The sequence below is a fragment of the Lithobates pipiens genome, unplaced genomic scaffold, assembly GCF_037356315.1.
Source record: "Lithobates pipiens isolate NorthernLeopardFrog02 unplaced genomic scaffold, aLitPip1_a1.2 Scaffold_23, whole genome shotgun sequence".
Lineage (NCBI taxonomy): Eukaryota > Metazoa > Chordata > Amphibia > Anura > Ranidae > Lithobates > Lithobates pipiens.
In genome coordinates this window covers 324,864,702-324,879,969 of record NW_027507785.1, presented here as the reverse complement: position 1 = coordinate 324,879,969, position 15,268 = coordinate 324,864,702, and the positions used below count along the sequence as shown (strand labels likewise).

At 43.7% G+C, this 15,268-nt stretch overlaps 1 long non-coding RNA gene across 1 annotated transcript; it reads right to left on the bottom strand.

Moving 5' to 3' along the window:
• Positions 1 to 5,006: 5,006 nt before the first annotated feature.
• On the bottom strand, positions 5,007 to 15,204 carry LOC143926686 (uncharacterized). Its single transcript, XR_013262118.1, has 2 exons — positions 14,012 to 15,204; positions 5,007 to 13,903 (listed from the first exon to the last, which is right to left on the bottom strand). It is a non-coding gene; the product is annotated as an uncharacterized LOC143926686 (long non-coding RNA).
• Positions 15,205 to 15,268: the final 64 nt, after the last annotated feature.

The following is a 15,268-nucleotide window of genomic DNA, read 5'->3' as shown; positions in this document are numbered from 1 at the left end:
GCTCAAAACAAAATGCAGGTTTGTTGCCATTTACATATATGTGTGTGTTTGCAATTGCACAAAGGACTGGGGGCAGTTTAAATGGTATTTTATTAAAAATAAAAAAACTCTTTCTTTCTTTTTTCCATTCACCAAGCAATGTACAACATCCCCTGTGATAGCATAGGCCACGACAGGTCCTCTTTATGGAGAGATTTGGGGTCTTTTAGACCCCCTTATCTGTCCTCTGACCTCCAAAGCACCTGATCAAACCAAGATCAGTGTGATCAGATGCTTGTTCAGGCCGGTAATGGATTGTTTACATGATAATCAAACCGGAAGTGATAAAATTCTCGCCACTCCTGGTTTGTGACGTCACACAGGAACGACATCCATCCCTCCCACTGTGTCTCAGGAACTGGATGCTACTGGTCCCATCTTAAAGGTGGTGGTTGGGGGACCCCCTTCCACTGCCTGGAAAAAAAAAATCCAGCAGCTTCATAGCCACTAGGATTACTTTTACTTTGTGCACAATTGCTGGGGCTAAAAAAATGATATCATTGCTGCAGTGATGACCGAGATATCACCCTTCCAATCCGGAGACGTACTGGTACATCGCTGGATGGGAAGAGGTTAAAGTGGATCTGTTTGGGGGGCAGTAAAAATGCTGCTCTGCTGCACATTTTTACTGCTCCCCCAAATGAAGTGTAAAGTAGCAGCATCCAGTGGCGTAGCGTGGGGGAGTGCAGGGGCGCCAGTATGTGTCACTGCCTGCCTATAATAAATAACAATAAAGAAGACCCCTGTGCCTGAGACTGTACTGGTCTAAATACCACCCATCGTGCAACTTTGTCCATAGGCAGTGTCATCTGTCTGGAAACTCTGATGCAGCCGGCTATGTTGGGGCCTTGAAAAAAAAAAAAACGTTGGTTTCCTCCTTCGACCTCTTACAATATATCTGAACTGTTCACTTGTGATGTGGAGCATCAACTTCAGATCTCTAGTCAGCAAAGGGGACCTTATTTCAATTCTGTTTGTAACATTTAAACCACTTGCTGCCTGCTGGGGCATTTTTTTATTTTTTTTACTTTTTCACTTAGAACCCCCAAATATTATAGTGCCTTGAAAAAGTATTCGTACCCCTTGAAATTTTCCACATTTTGTCATGTTACAACCAAAAATGTAAATGTCTTTTATTGGGATTTTATGTGATAGACCAACACAATGTGGCATAATATATATATATATATATATATATATATATATATATTTGTGAAGTGGAAGGAAAATGATAAATGGTTTTCAACATTTTAAATATGTGAAAAGTGTGGGGGGTATATTTGTATGGCGCCCCCCTGAAGTCAATACTTTGTAGAACCGCCTTTCTCTGCAATTACAGCTGCAAGTCTTTTTGGGGGTGTCTCTACCAGCTTTGCACATCTAGAGAGGGACATTTCTGCCCTTTCTTCTTTACAAAATATCTCAAGCTCTGTCAGATTGGATGGAGAGCGTCTGTGAACAGCAATTTTCAAGTCTGGCCACAGATTCTCAATGGGATTTAGGTCTGGGCACTGCCTGGGCCATTCTAACACATGAATATGCTTTGATCTAAACCATTCCATTGTAGCTCTGGCTGGATGTTTCAGGTCGTTGTCCTGCTGGAAGGTGAACCTCCGCCCCGGACTCAAGTCTTTTTCAGACTCTAAACAGGTTTTCTTTTAAGATTGTCCTGTATTTGGCTCCATCCATCTTGCCATCAACTCTGACCAGCTTCCCTGTCCCTGCTGGAGAAAAGCATCCCCACCACATGATGGTGCCACCACCATGTTTCACAGTTGGGATGGTGTGTTCAGGGTGATGTGCAGTGTTAGTTTTCCACCACACATAGCGTTTTGCTTTTAGGCCAAAAAGTAAATTTTTGGTCTCATCTGACCAGAGCACCTTCTTCCACATGTTTGCTGTGTCCTCCACATGGCTTCTAACAAACTGCAAACAGGTCTTCTTATGACTTTCTATCAACAATGTCTTTCTTCTTGTCACTCTTCCATAAAGGGCAGATTTGTGGAGAGACGACTAATAGTTGTCCTGTGGACAGATTCTCCCCCCTGAGCTGTGGATCTCTGCAGCTCCTCCAGAGTCACCATGGACCTCTTGGCTGCTTCTCTGATGAATGCTCTCCTTGCCCGGCTGGTCAGTTTAGGTGGACGGCCATGTCTTGGTAGGTTTGCAGTTGTGCCATACTCTTTCCATTTTCCGATGATGGATTGAACAGAGCTCCGTGAGATGTTCAAATGCTTTTAGGACAAAAAGTTAAATTTTGGTCTCATCTGACCAGAGCACTTTCTTCTAAATGTTTGCTGTGTCCCCAACATGGCTTCTCACAAAGTGCAAACAGAAGATTCCTATAGCCTCATACACACGATCGGACTTTGTAAAAAAAAAAATCCACGAGAAAGTTTGTACAAAGGGCGTCGCCCGTGAACTTGTATTGCATACACACAGCAGGACTTTTTCAGCCAACTTCCACCAAATCACATGGTCTTTCTGCTCTTTACCGCCACCTCTGGTCAACTTCTGTATTGTTGTCTGATCTTTTGCATTGGTTCGGAGCATGCGTGTTTGTACTTTGTACAAAAGTCCTATGGTTTTCTGTACACGCGATCGTATGATCGGACTTTTGTTGCTGGAAAGTTTGTCCGTTCGCACAGCCAACAAAAGTCATGAAAACCAAAAAAAGTTTGTCCGATGGAGCGTACACACAGTCGGAAGTTGCCTTAAAACAGCTAATTTGCATGTTTGTTGTCAAAAAGTCAGATCGTGTGTATGGGCCTTATGGCTAAAGGCCCGTACACACGATCAGACTTTTTGACAACAAACATGCAAATTACCTGATTTAAGGCAACATCCGACCGTGTGTACGCTCCATCGGACAAACGTTTTCAGTTTTCATCGGACTTTTGCTGGCTGTGCGGACAAACTTTCCGGCAACAAAAGTCCGATGGAGCAAAGTCTGATCGTGTGTACAGAAAACCATCGGACTTTTGTACAAAGTAAAAACACGCATGCTCAGAACTAATGCAAAAGTTCAGACAACAATACAGAAGTTGACCAAAGGTGGCGGTAAAGATCAGAAAAACCACGTGATTTGTATGCAATCCAAGTTCACGGCCAACGCCCTTTTTTTTACAAAAATCCACAGGAAAGTTTGTACAAAGTCCGATCGTGTGTATGGGCGTTATGGTTTACTTTCAACAATAGAATGTAAATATATTCCTGCGCTATTATGTGAAGACAAATACTATAACTGCGGCAAACACCAAATGTGGGTCAATCCATACTCATACACAAAAATATTTTAAAAAGATGACTGGTGCTGCCCTGTTTATACAAAGATGAAATAACTCAACCCTCCTAGACTATTGAAAAGCACTGTGCAATGGTGCTAAAAGGTATATGTGCAAAATAAGTAAATAACAATCACATATATAAATACTGACACATAAGGTGATATAAATAGTCTTCCAACAGGTGTACTAATACAGTGACTTATTTCAAAGTGCAACGTGACAGGGAGAAAATATATTGCAACCTTGCAGGATTGCTAAAAATAATAATAGTAAAATAATAATAAATGGAACAAGTGCAAATAGATTGTGCAAAAATTATTAAGTCTCTTTTTCTCCCAATAGGCTCAGGAAAGAAGAAAGGGGAGGATTCCGGATAGTGTAGTTTGTAAACCAAATGACCTTTATTTGTAAAACAAGCGATGAACGTACTCACATTTCGTTACTAACATATAAACAAGACTCCACGAGCGGAGACCTCATATGCAAACGTCAGTTCCGCTGCCTGTCCGTCCCTACGTGTGTCGTCACGGTCACGGTTTTATTTTGGATATTTTTTCATTTACATATAAACCCAGTGGTGAATAAATACCACCAAAAGAAAGCTCTATTTGTGTGAAGAAAAAAAAGAAAATGATACAAATTTCATTTGGGTACGGTGATGCATGACTGCACCATTACCAGTTAAAGAGGAAGTAAACCCGGATGGCTGTTACTTCCTCTTTGTCTCCCTGCAAAGGTAAAGCATAATGGGCTACTATGCATCGCATCGCATCGCATAGTAGTCCATTATGTGTCACTTACCTGACACAGGAGCAAGCGATGTTACCGCTGTCCCCTGTAGCACGGAGCGTCCATCTTCTTCCGGGTATCGCTGCTCCGGCCACTCACAGCACCGGAGTAGCGATGACGTCACTCCCGCGCAATGCGCACGGGAGCCGCCGCTAACGGCATATCGGCGTTAGCAGCGGCATGCCCAGTGCGCCTGTCTTTTTGTAAATATCTCCTAAACCGTATAGGTTTAGGAGATATTTCTTGGACCTACAGGTAAGCCTTAATCTAGGCTTACCTGTAGGTCAAAGTAGTTTGTAAGCCCTTGTACACACGGTCGGAGATTCCGACGGAATGTGTCCTATCGGACCGTTTTGTCGGATATTCCGACTGTGTGTGGTCTCCATCGGACTGCTTCCGTCGGAATATCCAACAGACCAAGTTTTCCAACTTGTTGGTAAAATTTTCCGCCAAAATGCTCCGATCGGACATACTCCGATCATGTGTAGAGAATTCCGATCGGACAAAGTTGCCACGCATGCTCAGATCAAATTCCTACACCAAAGCTATTGGCTACTAGCCTGAACGTAGTCCCGTCGTAAGGAAATAACACCATCACGTCGGATTTTCCGACAACTTTGTCCGACCGTGTGTATGCAACAGTTTCGGACAAAATCCGACGGATTTGGTTGTCGGAATCTCCGACCGTGTGTACAAGGGCTAAGGGTTTACAACCACTTTAAAGTAGCGCAGTGCTGACTAGCAACAAATGGATTGGTCATGAAGGGGGGTAAAACCTTCTGGAGGTCAAGTACTTAAAAAGTTGTTGCAGTCGAAAGAGCGGGGATTCATTTTCTTTCTATTTTTTTTAATATTTAATATTTTAGAACAAACAGACACCGGCAGACAGGATCTCTTCACACTTGTAAAGTTTAATCGCGTCATTTAGATACACACAATTTAGATACTTTTTTGGTAAAGTTGTTTCTATATCATTTCATATTCTACAATGTGTACAAAATCTACAGATCAGTAAATCTATCATCCGTGTCTAAGCCACATTGCACATCATACTTTACAGACTTGACCTACAAAACTATTTTTTATTTATTTTTTGCTTTTTTTTTTTTTTTTATGACGGCGTCGGGGTCAGCCGCAGTCCTCCACCCACATGGGGGGGGGGGGACTACAAGTCCCAGCATTCCCAGGCACCCCACAGCATGCTGGAACCTGTAGGCGATCGGGGTGCTGCAGGATGTAGAATCCCCATGGCACGCCGATCCCACGCGGTTTTATTTGTACATAAAACTTTTGACGTGACACAGATTTGTTACTATTTACATTTAATGGAAGCGGCGACACTCTATACAGCAGGGGGAGGCAACCCAGGGGGGCCCTCCAGCTGTTGTGGAACTACATTTCCCATGAGGCATTGCAAGGCTGGCAGTTACAATGACTCCCAGAGGCATGCTGGGACTTGTAGTTCTGCAACAGCCGGGGAGCCCCAGCTTTCCTACCCCTGCTCTATACAGTGACACTGTGATCATGTGACGTGCGTCGCTCAGACTGATTTATTAAAGGGCCAGTCTAGCCGGAACTTCTATCTCAGTTTTTTTTTTTTTTGGATAGATGCCGACGAGCTGAATAATTCACCAAATTCTGATCATTCTTGGTGATTCCCCAATGGCAAGAATCTCCTCCCCCCTTGTTCTCACTCCGGCCATCAGAGAGTGTGAGCCTGCCTTATAAATGGGCTATATAGGTGGGCGGAGCCAGAGACAGGGGGGGGGCGTAGACATCGTTTTGCCGATGTGCCAGCAAATACAGAAAGCCATTGAGTGGTTCAGCCAACAATATCCATCACAAGTGAAGTTATGGGTGGAGTGGCCCTTTGGGGCCCCATTCACACTTGTGCATTGCCATTCGTTGTAAATGGAACTCCAAATGGAAAACAAATCAATGGACATAAATTGATTACAAATTCTAACAAAGAAATCCAGGAGTCATAAATTCAACCTTCACAATGACATAAATCACATGATATGAATACGGTCTTTATTCATATCATGTGATTTATGTCATTTCGATTGTTACATTTATGACTCTCTGTATTTCTTTGTAAGAATTGCAACAATGTATGTCCATTGATTTGTTTTCTTAAACTTATGATTATCAATATAAACATATTAATCTTTTATGATCATATCTGTATCCTATTTTATTTTGTTTATGCTTTAAAAATCACGGAGCACCACTAGGGTTTAATGACATCAAATTAAATCAAAATTAATTACATTTATTTATATTTATTATCCGTACCCACAACGACATGTTTCATTTAAAGTCCCATTTCCATTCTCTCTTTTTTTTTTTTTTTTTAAGGGCCCTTCAACGTGCGAAAAAGCTTCCACGCATGCGTGGAAATGTGCGCGAAAATGCGCAAAAATACATACTAAAAGCCCTGTCTGAAAAAGTAGATGCTCAAACAGGAGTATTGTGTGCAAGAGGCCTAAATGAAACCCCTATTGTACAGTGGAGTCCAGCAAACCATAGTGTACTACAACGCATGTGCCATGCATAGCAGTGTGCTGCCATTCATTGTGTAAATGGAAGATGTATTGTACAGTAGAGTCCAATGTACCATAGTGCACCACAACGCATATACTGAGCATTGTGATGGGTTGCCATTCATTATAAAGGGAACCCCAATGTACAGTGGAGCCCAACCTATTGTAGTTCACCAAAACACTTGTAACATGCATTGGGGTGCACTGTCATTCATTGTAAATGGAACCCCTATTGTACAGTGGAGTCCAGCAAACCATAGTGTACCACAACGTATATACCATGCATTGTGATGTGCTGCCATTCATTGCAAATTAATTGGGTTGCACCGATACTAGTATTGGTATCGGTGCCGGTACCGAGTATTTGCACAAGTATCGGTACTCGTGCAAATGCACCGATACCTGAAACCGATACTTTCAGGCTCGGCTCTTTCAGCTGTCAGCGGGTCTCCCCAGTGTTAACCACTTCCCGACCGGCGCACGCCGATGTACGTCGGCAGAATGGCACGCACAGGCAAACGGGCGTACAGGTACGTTCCTTTAAATTCGCCGCCGTGCCATCGTGTGCACACCGTCGGTCGGGACCTCCGCGAGTCCGAGCGCGGGTCCCGCGGACTCGATCGCCACGTGGGGAGGAAGAACGGGGAGATGCTAAAGTAAACAAGCATCTCCCTGTTCTGCCTAGCAACAGTGACTCTGCTCCCTGCGATTGGAGCAGAGATCAGTGATGTGTAAAACACAGCCACGCCCCCCCCCCCACAGTTAGCAGTTTTTTGTTTATAGCGCAAAAAAAAAAAAAAAAAAATCCCAAAGGTGATTAAATACCACCAAAAGAAAGCTCTATTTGTGGGAAAAAAAGGACGTCAATTTTGTTTGGGAGCCACGTCGCACGACCGCGCAATTGTCAGTTAAAGCGACGCAGTGCCTAATCGCTAAAAGTGGTCCGGTCTTGGCCAGCAAAATGGTCCGGGGCTTAAGTGGTTAAAGAAGTCCGGTGTTCTGGCAGATAGTGTCCTGCCATCATATAGTGTCCGCCCCATACTGCGAAGCTGAACGGCGCCTGCGCCGTGAGTGGAGGTGGTAGCCCCACCATCCAAGCGGGCATAGGGTTGTGAAAATTAGAGGGCCCCTCGCGGGCGAGCTTCGCTCGCCACGCTTCGGCCTCGCTGCGCTCGGCTCTTTTTTATTCCTACTCTATGTCCACTTGGATAGTGGGGCTAGAACCTGGACTCACGGCGCAGGCGCCATTCATCCTTGGCTATTTTTGGAGTCTGTGTTGCTGTGTACTGCGCATGCGCAGTACACAGGGGACACTATCTGATGGGGGACCTTATATGATGGGACACCGGTAATGGGAGCTGTCAAAAAAAATAAAATAAAAAAAAAGCAGCTGGAAATGTTTATTACCAACATTGTTCAGCCGAGAAACACTAAAATAAAAAAGAAACATTGTTTCTTTTTGTATCTTTCTGTTTCTTCAACTGCAGATCAAAGGGGTGAACAAATGTTACTCTGTTTAACCCCTTAATAACCCTTCATTTACTCTAATAAGCCTTAATTAACTCCTCATTCTCCTCCATTTAATTATTATTTTCCTGTTTTTTTTTTCTTTTGTTCACGTCTATTTTATAAACGATAAACAATTAAAACTTTTTTTTTTTTTGTTTGCTTTGTTAGTGAATATTTTTACACATATATATTAACATATATTTACAGATTTCACATTGAAAAAGCGCCAAATTAAAAAAAATGTATTTAATTTGTAAATAACTTTTCAATGCTTTGTACCATTGCTGACAGCTGAAGTGAAAACAAAACAGTTTCAGTAGGTATCGGTACTAAAAAAAAAAAAAAAAGTATCAGTACTTGTACTCTATTCTTGTACACTAAAAAAAAAAAAAAAAAATGGTATCGGTGCATCCCTACAAATGAACCCTCATTGTACAGTAAAGTCCAACACACCATAGTGCACCACAACACCTGTACCAGGCATTGTGTTGCACTGACATTCATTGTAAATGGAACCTGAATTGTACAATAGAGTCCAGCAAACCATACTCCACCACAACGCAAATACCATGCATTGTGGTGCACTACTCTATGGTACAGTAGAGCCTAGTGTATTGTAGTTCACCAAAACACATGTGCCGTGCATTGTGGTGCACTGCCATTCATTATCAATAGAACTCCACGACTGTACACTAGAGCGCAATGTATCGCAGCGCACCACAACACAGTGGGCGGCACGGTGGTGTAGTGGTTAGCACTCTCACCTAGCAGTAAAAAGGGTTGCTGGTTTGTATCCAAACCACAACACTACCTGCCTGGAGTTTGCATGTTCTCCCTGTGCCTGCGTGGGTTTCCTCCGGGTACTCCGGTTTCCTCCCACACTCCAAAGACATGCAGGTAGGTTAATTGGTTTCTGTACAAAATTGTCCCTAGTATATGAATGGGGACCTTGGATTGTGGGCTCCTTGAGGGTAGGGACTGATGTGAGTGTGCAATGTACAGGGATAGGGACAATTGTAGACACTCACTCAGGTTGAACTGGATGGACTGATGTCTTTATTCAACCTTACTAACTATGTAACACAAATAACATTCATTGTGGTGCACTGACATTCGTTGTAAATGGAACCCCCCAGTAGAGCCCAACTCACCATAGTGCACAACGCATATACTGTACCGTGCATTGTGGTGTCCCACCATTCATTGTAAATGGAACCCCCCATAGCCCAATGTACCGCAGTGCACCACCACACATATAACATGCACTGTGGTGCGCTGCATCTTCAAAAAAAAAAAAAAAAGAAAAAAAGGGGGTCACGTCAGCTTTTTCATCCATAGTGGTACATTGGCGGCCCATTCATAACAAACAGGCTGTGTTAATGCAATGCGCATTATAATGTGCTATAAAGCAATGCAATGGAATGCGTAGGTGTGAATGGGCCCCCCCCAAATAGTCTGAGCCTCGCAGTTCATCGCTTCCGGGTGGTTCCGGTCCGGAGAGAGACATATAAATGTTACACACGATTCTAAAGACTACAAAACACTATTAAGGCAGCTTGTGCTAGTGATAGGTGGGTATATGTTGACACCTTCAGGGTGTTGCGTTACAATTCAAAGTGGAGTCACCGACTACAGGGGCGGAGAAAAATCAGCCTAGAATTCAAGCAGCGAATGTAACACCCCGAGGGTTCCATTACACAGAGTTAAAGCCTAATTGAATTTTCAGTTTAAATTAGTTAAATACATTAGAGATGCGAGGTGTGCAAAGTCCTACCCTTCATATTTACTTATTTTTTTTGAAGCAGCCACAGCCTGAGCAGGATAGCCTGTCCCCTGCCAGCATGCTGCTTCGTTTGTGTGGTAACAGAGGTTTTTCTTCCCTGCTGAGTCAGCGGCAAAGATATCCAATCAGCAAAGGAGCACGAGCTCTGCTGATTGGAGAGCTCCAGCTATGACTTAGGTGGGGAGGGGCGGGAACACATTATAAAAAATAAAATAAAAAAAATGGGGACCAATAAGCATGAGACGGTGAAGGTACAAATAACAGAAAAGGTGGCGCATGTCAAAACTATTAGGAGATCCAGAGATAGAGGAAGTTCGAATTTTTATGCAAATGATGACTTTTCCTGTAAAAGTCAAGGTTGGTCACCGCCCTTTCAATAAAAGACACCACCCATTGTAAAAAAAAAAAAAAAAAAGGACCAATAGGAAAAGAGTCCTATATAGAGATGCACAATCCTGACAGTGCTTAGACCAGATATACCTTTGGTGTAATGACCGCCATAGGTGGTGCCGGGCATAACCAAAGTTAACCCCCTTCCTGTCCAGCCCGTTAAGTGCGCCTTGCCACCTAGTGGGCAGGATAGTCTTTTCCGCTCATGTGACCACTGTGGTTGGCTGCCACAGTGGTCACATGATCGGAAGCTTGTCCAGATCATGACTATAGACCGAGAGCTTTCTGTGACCGCTCGGTCGTGGTGCTGATTGGGCACAGAAGCCTTGGCTGTCCTTGGGTTAATAAGTGTTTCATGGGCAGCAAGAGAGCAAAGAGTAAGAGCCACCCATACTCAAAATGTGTGTTTTTATGGTTTATTGTGAAGTGTCTCGGGGGGCCTTGCAGGGTCCACCCTTCTGCAGGGGGGCAAATCAGTGATGACCTAGTTGAGTCACCCAGGGAAAGGGGCCCCAGAATCTTAAGCAAGACCAATAGGAAGGCTTTAGAGGTTGTTTCTGGGTGTGGGGGGGGGGGGCTTCTAACCGAGCACTGCACATGTGCCCATGCCAGCCGGTACCCCATCACTGCAGAATTTCTTCTAGAGCTTAAGGCTTGGGTACTCAAGCTGGGGCCCTCCAGCTGTTGTGGAACTCCAAGTCCCATGGGGCAATGCAAGCTGTTGTGGAACTCCAAGTCCCATGGGGCCCTCCAGCTGTTGTGGAACTCCAAGTCCCATGGGGCCCTCCAGCTGTTGTGGAACTCCAAGTCCCATGGGGCAGTGCAAGCTGTTGTGGAACTCCAAGTCCCATGGGGCCCTCCAGCTGTTGTGGAACTCCAAGTCCCATGGGGCACTGCAAGCTGTTGTGGAACTCCAATTCCCATGGGGCCCTCCAGCTGTTGTGGAACCCCAAGTCCCATGGGGCACTGCAAGCTGTTGACCATTACAAGCATAACTCCAAAAGGCAGAGGAGGCATGATAGGACTTTTAGTTCCGCAACAGCTGGAGGGCCACAGCTTGAGCACCCATGACCTAAGGGGACATCACCACTGGACAGCCAAGCGTTCATGTCTCACGGGAGGTAAAGTGAGGAAGAAGAAAGAAGACTCTGTGTTTTCACGTGACTAATCTAAGTGATTAAAAGGGGGGATTTAACCACTCCAGGATTTAGAGAGTTGGAGATGCATCTTAAAAACTTCAACAAAGTTTTTTGGACACATCCAGCACCCCTCCCCCTGCTGCCGCTACGACCAGTAATTTCCAGCTGTCAAAATGTCAGCCGGTAATTGCTTTGTATTACACAGCAGGAGCTGATGTCAAAATGCAGCCAATTCTAAGTAACACGACACTCACAGAGAGTTTGCAAGTGTCACGGAGTAAATGCAATAAATCAATGTATTGTTTCATTGTATTTGCTATTTCCTTCAGATATCGATTAAATGTGTGACCTTTGACCTACATATAACACTTAAAGAACCCTTACGAGTACTTATTTTTAACAATAAAATCTATTTAACCCCTAAGTTAACCCTAATTAGCCCTAATTAACCCCTCCTTCCCCTTCTCCTTTTTAATTTTCTGATGATTTTCTTATTTCTATTTTTAACCATCAATATTTTTCTTTTGCTTTTATTTGATACTTTCTTTAGTGTCGCATAACAAGCACATGTGCAAAAAAAAAAAAAAAAAGAAAAAAAGAAAAAGCCTGTGTCATTTTTGAATAACTTTGCCATATTTTGTGATATAATTTTAGCGTCAGGACATAATATAGAATAAAATGTACACCTTTTATTTACAGTAAAATACTTTTTTTTTTTTTAGTAACACCGGTCAAAACAGAATCTCTCTTTTATGTATTTTTGTTTATTGATTCCATATAATATATTTTTTTTAACCAGTTCCTGCCCGCGCTATAGCCAAAAAGAAGGCTGCAGTGCTGCTCGCCAGTTCTGGGAGAATGTCCATGGACGTCTTCCCACGCGCCCGCCTCCGGCGCACCCCCCGGGGCTCGCTCCATGACTACTGTGTCCTTTAGGACACAGCTGATCACAGTAAAGGGCCGATCACAGGGGCTCTTTACCATGTGATCAGCTGTGTCTAATCACAGATGGTCACATGTAAACAGACTTGCTGGTTATCGGCATTCCTTTCCTCCGCTGTCTCTGTTTGAAAAGAGGAGAGCCGATAACCGGCAAGTCTAACAGGGCACAGTGAGTACATTATCAGTGCAGCCTCGTGTGTTCCTCCTCACCAGTGTGAAAAGGAGAGGAGAACACAGGAAGCGCCACCTGAGTGTAGTATTTAAGGTAAGTAATTTAATTACAAGGTAAGTAATGCACTTACATGACAAAAGAAGGCTCATCTGTATGTGGGTATGGGGAGTAGCTCTCCCGGCATCTGAGACAGGCATCCATCCACGTGTATGGCAAGATGAAAGGGGAACCCTGATCCATCCTGTGGCCACCAGGAAGTCGGCCAGAACTAGCGTGGAACGCAAGGAAGTGACGTCACCAGAAGCGGAGGAACCTCAGGGAGAGAACGGCTGCATAGGCAAGGCAAATTGCCTTGGTTTTTATCTTGTAAATGCACTACTTACCTTGTAATTAAACTGTACCTTAAATACTACACTCAAGTGGCGCTTCCTGTGTTTTCCCCTCCTTTTCTTGCTGTTTACAGAGCTGGCTTTCTCCGAGGACAGCTGCTGCCTTTTATCCTACTTTAAGAACTGACCCCTATGGACTAACATTGTTTATCTGTTGCCCACTTGTATGCCCGCAGCCACACCATCTTTTGCGCTTTGACAGTTTTCTTTTTGTCATTGCCTCCTAACCAGTGCCTAACAGTGCCCATCATTGCAGCTTCGTGAGTTCCTTCTCACTGATGCTCATCAATGCAGCCTATCAGTGGCCATCAGTGCAGCCTCGTGAGTTCCTCCTCACCAGTGCCTATCACTGCTACCTCGTGAGTTCCTTCTCACTGATGCCCATCAGTGCAGCCTACCAGTGCCCATCATTGCATCCTATCAGTGCCCATCAGTTCAGCCTCACCAGTGCCTATTAGTGCCCATCATTACAGCCTCGTGAGTTCTTTCTCACTGATGCCCATCAACGCAGCCTATCAGTGCAGCCTCGTGAGTTCTTCCTCACCAGTGCCTATCAGTGCCCATCACTGCTGCCTCGTGAGTTCCTTCTCACTGATGCCCATCAATGCTGCCTCGTGAATTCCTTCTCACTGATGCCCATCAGTGCCCATCATTGCTGCCTCGTGAGTTACTTCTCACTGATGCCCATCATTGCAGCCTATCAGTGCCCATCATTGCTGCCTCGTGAGTTCCTTCTCACTGATGCCCATCATTGCTGCCTCGTGAATTCCTTCTCACTGATGCCCATCAGTGCAGCCCATCAGTGCCCATCATTGCTGCCTCGTGAGTTACTTCTCACTGATGCCCATCAGGGCAGCCTATCACTGCCCATCATTGCTGCCTCGTGAGTTCCTTCTCACTGATGCCCATCAGTGCAGCCTATCAGTGCCCATCATTGCTGCCTCATGAGTTCCTTCTCACTGATGCCCATCAGTGCAGCCTATCAGTGCCCATAATTGCTGCCTCACCAGTGCCCATCAGTGCAACCTATCAGTGTTCATCAGTGAAGGAGAAAAATTACACATTTGCAAAATTTTATAACTGAAATAAAAAAAAGTTATTCGTTTTTTAATTTTTTTTTAAATTATTGGTCTTTTTTCATTTGTTTAGCAAAAAAAATAAAAAATAAAATCCCCCAATGGTGATTATATAAGATCAAAAGAGAGCTCTATCTGTATGAAGCAACAACTTCATATGGGTACAGTGTTACATGACGCGCAATTGTCATTCAAAGTGCGACAGTTCTGAAAGCTGAAAATTGGCCTGGGCAGGAAGGGGGTAAAAGCGCCCGGTATTGAAGTGGTTTAAAAAAAAAATGCAAAAAAAAAAAATTGTACGGTATGAATTTGTTTTCTTAAATGATGACAAAGTTATTGATAAATAAACAGGCTCATGTATTGTTCTTGTCTGTAAGGGGTATACAGATATGAGGGTTAAACTGGTTAAGTGGGGTTTTTTATCTTCTATGGCAGCGAAAGGTTCAGGAAGGTGGTGGGGGGGGGGGGCTAGGGGTCGCAGCCTGGAAGGTAATTTCAAAAATGGGGGAGTGTACAGTAATTTGTTTGCCTGGAGTTCAGTCTTGAACGCACACAATAAGGCGGAGGAATCTGTAGTATTGATTGTGATTGCACATATAAAAATAAAAAAAGTTGCCAAACTATAAAACAACTCTCAAATATACCAAAAATAAATACGTCGCTATTTCCAGTTCTAAGAATAAATTAGCAGTTTAGTGTAACCAGCTCAGGAAATCTCCTACAAATCCTAAGAAGAAGGGAGCATAGATGGAGGGGGAGGGGAGGGGACACACACGGGACAATAAGTTACAGCTAAATAAAGCAGCAGCTGTCCTGGGTTTGTGGTGTTCTAGTGCCGCAAAGGAGCACCGTACACATCGCCTGAGATCAATGACTGCGCCAATCTGTAGATCGGCCGCCGCGGTGCTGTACTGTCGGGTCTCTTTCAAAGTCAGGACCGTTCCCAATTGAGGATCCTCTGATTTACCACAGTAACCAATGGGTACAGATATTTACCAGAGTGACAGTAGAGTAGCTTGGAATTGATTGGTTGCTTTGGAGCGATAATGATTTCCTCTTTAGGGTGATAATTATTTCCTCTAAAATAAATTATATTTGTATTTAATATCATATATATTATATATATATATATATATATATATATATACACACACACATGTATACATATACATACACACACATATATATATATATATGTGTGTATTTA